Here is a 7566-nt window from a genome sequence, read left to right on the forward strand (position 1 = left end):
TTAGACTCCATTTCTCTCCTTTCTGCTCTCCCTTCCTGTGTGAGTCACTTAAACTCCATTTCTCTCCTTTCTTCTCTCCCATAAACAGACGAGTCAGGTCATACACTTCCGACTCGCCGTCTCGTTCCTCTCGGAACAGGCACCTCAAGTCGGCTTCTGCCTCGACTTGGGTACTTTCATTAGGGATTTTTCCCTCGGGCTTGAAACTGTCCTTACAGGTAGGATTTCCACCGTCTTCCCCTCTCAAGACCTTTATTGGCCTCATTTGGTCCTCAGACCCTTCTCTCTGGGCAGCCATGGCCCTTGTGATCGCGCAAACCGGCAGTAATCCCGGATGTTCTCTCTCGAATTGTTCAGTTTCTTCCGAAACAATTGGAATATCTGACACTATGGGTGTGGGGGACATCTTTCCACCCACTAAGTCATTTCCTAGAATGACTTCAACTCCCTCCACTGGCAACTGATCTGCTAGGCCTATCTTTGCCTGTCCCTCATATAGAGGCGATTCCATATCTACCTCTACCAGTGGCACCTTTGTTAGGCCTCCTAGGGAGCCTATAACTACTCTCCCTTTTACTATAGGTTTTTCTACTAAACTGCTCAGCATTACTGATTGGAGGGCTCCTGAGTCCCTCAGTATCGTCACCTTTTTCTTCTTTTCTCCCTTTATGGTGATTGTTCCTTGAAACAGGAACGGTTCATAACCTCTCAAGTGAGGTTTCATCTCATCCTTCTCCATGCCGTCTGTGGCAACCTTTCTCCTGAGGGCCACTACTTTGGTGGTCTCCTCCTCGTCCTCCCCCTCTCGGACTTTACTTTCTATGTGGGTGTCCCATCTATTTAATAATACTATGGGTTTAACCCTCTCTATCCCCTTTCTCCTGTGCCAACAATCCCTCATCAGGTGGCCTACCCTTCCACAATAGCTACATGAAATTATCTGTGATGACTTTCTATAGTCACCTTTCTTGACCTCTAGGGATTTTGTAGGTCCACCTGAGGAGGTTGATTGTGGGATCCTCGGCTGTTCCTCTCTCCCCCTTGGAGTAACTGAGAATTTCCCTGCAGTAGGTTTAAGTATTTCATATTTATCTGCTAATACTGCAGCCTCCTCCAACTTCGAGACTTCTTTCTCCTGAAGATACAATGACACCTCTTTAGGGATGGATCTCAGATACTCTTCCATTAACATTAACTCAGCTAGTTTCCTATAATCTCCATTTATGTTACGGGATCTTACCCATTGGTCCCATAACATTCTTTTCTCTCTACTAAATTCAACGTGTGAGATATTAGATTGCTTCCTCAGATTCCTAAATTTTACCCTATAAACTTCAGGCACTAATTCACAGGCTCGCAGGATGGCTGCTTTGATTTCATCGTAATCCTTTGTTTGTGAATCCTCTAAAGCACCATAAACTCTTAGCGGCTTGCCTCTGAGGCTTGTTCGCAACAATGCAGGCCAATACTGCTTCGGCCACTGATAATCTTCCGCTATTCCTTCAAACGTTCTAAAGTAAGTATCCACCTGTGATTCATCAAATTCAGGAAGCAATTTAGCGTTATGTACTACATCAAAATTGAGCCTTCTATTCACGAATTGAGATTCTGATAGCACTCGTCTACTTTCTTGTAAGTTAACTTGAAGTCTAAGGTTTTCATTGTCTACTCTAGCCTTTTCAGTTTCCATCTTAACTCTCTCAGTTTCTTCCCTTTTTACTTCAGCTTCTATCTTAGCTCTCTCAGTTTCTTCCCTTTTTACTTCAGCTTCTATCTTAGCTCTCTCAGTTTCTTCCCTTTTTACTTCAGCTTCTATCTTAGCTATCTCTAACTTCAACCGTAATTCGCTTAATCGAGACTCAGTGTTTTGAGATTCACCCTTCTCCATTTCCTCTTCCACTTCTTCCTCTTCCTCACATTCTGAAGTGACAGACTCTCTATCTGCCCTTCCTTCATCTCTCATTGCCCCACTCTCATCTCGATTATGCACTATTTCTACAACAATTCTTATTAATTCAGTTTTATTTGCCTCATGTGCGTGCTCAACCCCTAGACTTTGTGCTATGAATCTTAAATCGTTAGCAGTAAGGTTCTGTATTTCCTTTTTAGTAGGTTGTTTGTGTACAAACTCCAATACCTCCTCTGTACTTGTCAACTTCATTTTCTCACACTATTGATCCTATTTAATACTAAATATTTTCGTTGGTAATTCTTTCACTTTACCGTTAAAATCCTGGCAGGGTCGCCAATTTATATGTTACGAATCTCGCTCACCTATCTGACTTGCAATAGATTAAGTATGTGAAATGAGTTCCCAAGACCCCATGTCTTTGGGATAACTCAAATAGAAATTGTAAAGTTGTCAGACTCGTAACACATAGTAAGAGTGAATGGGTGACTGAGTTCCCAAGACCCCATGTCTTTGGGAAAACTCCAATAGAAATTACAAGGTCGCCACTTGATTTTATTAAAATCAAGAAAATCAAGAAAAATGAAACGCACAGAATAACGTTTAACACTATTCATTAAAACTCAACAGGATTACATGAAGGATTACAATCACTAAACTTCAAGTGTGTAAATAAGTTTACATTCAAATGAGTAATATTTCAAAACAGAAGATTCCCGCTCGAAAACTTTTAACGGGGGTGAAAGAAGATTAATTAATTAATTAATACTTTACCAACAAAAACACTGCCTAAGTCACTGCCATAAACATTTAACACCACTACATGAAGCACTAGTGGTGTTACTAGCTGAGTTATTGTTTTAAGACTAATACAGGGGGAGTACAGAGGACTTACTTCAGCCGACGACCCCTCCGAGGCACACCTTTACACTTTCCCCTCTACCCTCAAACTGATTCTGACACGCCCAAGTCGCCCTGGTTCTTCTTCAAAAAACCCTCTGATTGGCCCATAGGAATTGCGTCTATGGTGGTTGAACCTCATTGGTCAATTAACTAAAAACGTTCTCCTTCGTTCTAGGCTGAGTGTTAGAACAAATACTCCATTGAGTAGGTTTCCTTCCCACGCGTCCTCCTCAGTACTCGTCCTGTAATCTGACACTCCACGTAATCGCGGGGTGCCGTTATCCAAGCAATAAAACTATTCCCACCTTACATATATGGGAATATATGTGACAGTGTGCATGCGTATGCATGTGTGTGTGTGCGTGCATGCGTATGCATATGTGTGCATGCGGTTACCCTTTGTCCACGCATGCGTGTGTGACCATCCACGCGTACACACTTGCGTGCGCGTCGTCGCATAATTACCTTCCTACGTTACCGCGTACTTACGCACTCCCATGTCAGACGTACCAGTGCGTAACCGCACGTATTTGCACAAACCTGTACGCATGAGCGTTCGCGTACATACACATTCCATGTGGGTGGGTGGAGGGGGGTTGGGGAGGAGCGGCTCCCTCTGTCGCGGGGTCTACTCCGCATTGCCAATATGAGGTGGAGGAATGGCTTGGCCAAGGAGGAGAGGGACGCGACCCGTCGTCGTCGCCGCAACAACAATGGGGGTCCGACCGGAAGTGACGTCACGGCCACTTGCAGGCAACTATCGAATCTCTGGCGCGGAGGCGACGAAGTCACAAGGACCTTCGCAAAATCCCCCCCTAACCCCCCCCCCCCCAGTATTACATAACATAAGAATGAAGGAGACTGCAAGAGACCATAAGGCCTACCCTATGCAGTTCTCTGAACTAGTACACCCCCCCCCGGCCTTCCCCGCCATCCCTTTTTTTTTTTTTTTTTTTAAATTGTTCTACTACTGAAGGTCTAACACTATTGTTTACATGTCGAGGGAGGGGAGGGAAGGGGAGGGGAGGGGATGGGGGAAGGAGAGGAGATAGGAGGGCCGTGGAGGGGAAGGGACGGGAGGGGAAGGAGAGGAGATAGGAGGGCCGTGGAGGGGAAGGGACGGGAGGGGAAGAGAGGAGAGGGCAAGAGAAGATAGGGCAAGCGAGGAGAGGGGATGGGGGAGTGGGGACAGGAGGGTAGGAGAGGGGATGGGAGAGGAGGAGAGAAGAGGGGAAGAAAGGGGAGGTGAGGATAGGGGACACGAGGGGAGGAAAGGAGAGGGGGAGTATTATTATTATTATTATTATTATTATTATTATTATTATTAATTATCATTAATTATTATCATTATATATATATATATATATAGATATATATATATATATATATATATATATATATATATATATAGTTATATTAGGCCTACTCGACTGGCATCCTGAAGGCCAACCGATCGACACCATCCAGGTAGTCTTCAGCTTCTGCAAGAAAAGGATTCCACCCGTTGCCGACCTCCGGCGCGCTCCCCCGAGGGTCCCCCGAGGGCTCAGAGACATATAATAACCTGCGCGCGCATATATACGTCCCCCGGGAGTCAATTGCAGGGGACCCACGAGTCCAAGGAGACGATTACGACCAAACGAAAAAACTTGACGTCCTTCGGAGGAATGGCCGCGCGGCGCTGACGTCGCAAAGGGCGCCGCCGCGTCGTCCCTCGAAGTGTGTGTCCGTGCCCCGCCGGGGGGGGGGGGCGGACGAACGTATTCGGGGAGATCGCCTCCAGCGTCGAGGAGCTCTCAAGTGATTTTATTCAACAGACAGAGGGGGGGGTGAGGGGAGGAGAGGTGAGGGGGAGGGAGGAAAGGCGAGAGGGAAGGGGAGAGAGGCGAGTGGGAGGGAGGAGAGACGAGGGGGAGGAGGAGAGGCGAGGGGGAGGAGAAGAGAGACGAGGGGGAGAGGGTAGAGGAGAGGTGAGGGGGGAGAGGATAGAGGAGAGGTGAGGGAGGAGAGACAAAGAGGAGGGGAGAGAGTCGAGGGGGAGGGGAGAGAGACGAGAGGGAAGGGGAGAGACGAGGGGAAGGGGAGAGACGAGAGGGAAGGGGAGAGAGACGAGGGGGAGGTGAAGAGATGGACCAGACAGAAGGTGGAGAGACGAGATAGAGAAGTTTGCAGGAGTGACATGGCAGAGGTTGAGCGCGGTCGTACGAATCATGGGATGCTATGAAGGAGGTTTTTGTTCAGCAGTGGACTCTGAATGGCCGAGTTTATTGATTGATTGATTGATTGATGTGATTCACTCGAAGTGGGAACTCTGGGAACGGAGTTGATGCGACATTTCGTCCTTCGTCGTGGCCTTCTGCAGAATAAAAAAAAAAAAAGAAAAAAAAAAAAACACGTTCCCGAGTGTCACTTCGGTGGAGGACGAGCGTCGAGGATACGACGACCGCCGGGCGGTGTCGGTCGTCCGAAAGGAGGCGGACCCAGTCTCGAACGCGGCCACGACCTCACACGACTCCACTCGGGACCAAGGCGACAGACTTTCAGTTGAAGGAGGAGGAGGAGGGGGAGCAGGAGGAAGAGGAAGAGGAGGAAAAAAGGGAGAAGAGGAAGAGAAAGAGGAAAAAGAAGAGGGGGAGCAGGAGGAAGAGGAAGAGGAGGAAAAAAGGGAGAAGAGGAAGAGAAAGAAGAAAAAGAAGAGGGGGAGCAGGAGGAGGAGGAAGAGGAAGAGAAAGAAGAAAAAGAAACAGAAAAAAGAAGAAATAGAAGAAGAAGAAGAAGAAACACAAAAAGAAGAAATAGAAGAAGAAACAGAAAAAGAAGATGAAAAAGAAGAAAAAGAAGAAGACGAACCTCTATCATCCACCATAACCAACTCTATGAAGCTAGCCAGCCATGGAAGTAACCTAACCCCGTCCCCCTCCCCTGTCCGCCCCCCCCCCCAGACCGCCGCCACCCTCAAAATCGATAATAATTCGTTGCGTTATCGCAGTGAGCAGTGAGGAACCGCAACAGAGGCCAGAAGGCACCCGCCAGGTTCCTACCTATACCTGCCACTCCTCTACCTCCTCCTTCTCCTCTTCCTCCTCCTCCTTCCCTACCTCCTCCTCCTCCTCCTCCTCCTCCTCCTCCTCCTCCCCCTCTGCCTCCTCTCTCCCTTCGTGATGCCCTTCCAGGTATAGGTGTTGGAGAGGATGGAAGGGAGGAGAGAAGATGGGGGGCATAGAAAGAGGGAGGGGAGGGGAGGGGAGGGGAGGGGAGGGGAGGGGAGGGGAAGAGATGGGAGGGGAGGGGGAGGGGAGGGGGAGAGGAGGATAGGTGAGGGAAACGGGGGGGGGCAAGGGATGGAGGGGGGGATGTGGGGAGTACTGTCCACCCCGTGGGGCCCCTGACGACTCGGCTCAAACCACCAAAGTCTCAGAACCCCCCCACCTTATTACCCCCCTCCCTCCCCCCCCTCACGGCAATCCCATAGCCCCTCTCCCGCTCCCCCCTTCCTCACTCGCTCGCTCCCTTAGGATCCACTCCGTGAATATGTATGTATATATATATATATATATATATATATATATATATATATATATATATATATATATATATATATATATATATATATATATATATATATATATGTATGTATATATATATATGTATGATATTATATATAATATATATATATAATATATAATATATATTTACATATATATATATATATATATATATATATATATATATATACATATATGCATATATATGTATATATACATATATTTTGGAAGGAGGCCATTTATGATGCATGCGTTGTTGAAGTCAACAGCTGCGATAGCATTATTATGCTTGCAGAAATGCTTTTCTAAGTTGCGCACCAACGTGCGGTCGTCTGGAAGCAGGTTCTTAAGCAGATTGCTGAAGTCCATGGTGTATATCTCTCGAGACGTCTTTCGGCCTTAACTGGCCATCTTCAGGAGGTGTGGGCTGGTCAAATTGATGACGGAGAATGAATCGAAGTGGCTGTGGGGCGGTATATATCTGTGGGGAGTGGATCACCGGGCAGCGCCCGGGGCGGTGGCGTCAGCCAATGAGCGCACGGGAATCATTCTCTGCCTTCTGGTTGGTAAAGACATTTCGGGCTGTTGCTGGATGTTGATAGCGAGTTTTTGGTTGAAAATGAGCACCGCTTCTGTCATTCTTAGTCGTCTGGTGTCGTTGTTTCTCAAGATGATGGTGTTGTTTTACATGTGGTGCCTTTTTAGTACGAGCCCATGTTCGTACAGGTAAAGCCTCCGTATGGCGCCGTCCTGCAGATGGGCTGAGATCCTCTTCATACATATATATATATATATATATATATATATATATATATATTTATATATATATATATATATACTGCATATACAGTACATACATTTCATTGAGGCCTTACATCATTCACCTTGCTGGGCTGCTTCGGGGCCAAAGAAGCCCTACTGTAATTAGCCCTTCGGAAAAATGAGAGGTTTCCCTCGACCGAATAAAATCGTCTGGCATTGACCAGAATAAACACAAACGGCGACAGCACACGGTGCCAGGTGCCAAGGAGGGAGCCCCATAGCGACTGGCATCCTTAACAACGGCCGAGGATGCCAAGCGACGCTGACGTCGCAGGAGAGGGTTGTTCTGTAGCCGGAAACGACTACGCCCTCTCATCGCATGGCCGCACTCCCTCTTCTCCAAATCTGGAGATAATCTCCGCCAGGTTACATGACAAGAAGATGGAA

General features: G+C 47.2%; 1 protein-coding gene across 15 annotated transcripts in view; it reads right to left on the bottom strand.

The window, feature by feature from the left end:
• LOC143018276 (uncharacterized) overlaps positions 1-7566 on the bottom strand; it is a 178972-nt gene that overhangs the window by 52508 nt on the left and 118898 nt on the right. The window lies entirely within an intron of this gene.

This window comes from Oratosquilla oratoria, chromosome 34 (genome assembly GCF_046742065.1).
Source record: "Oratosquilla oratoria isolate Oo_2021 chromosome 34, ASM4674206v1, whole genome shotgun sequence".
Classification (NCBI taxonomy): Eukaryota; Metazoa; Arthropoda; class Malacostraca; order Stomatopoda; family Squillidae; genus Oratosquilla; species Oratosquilla oratoria.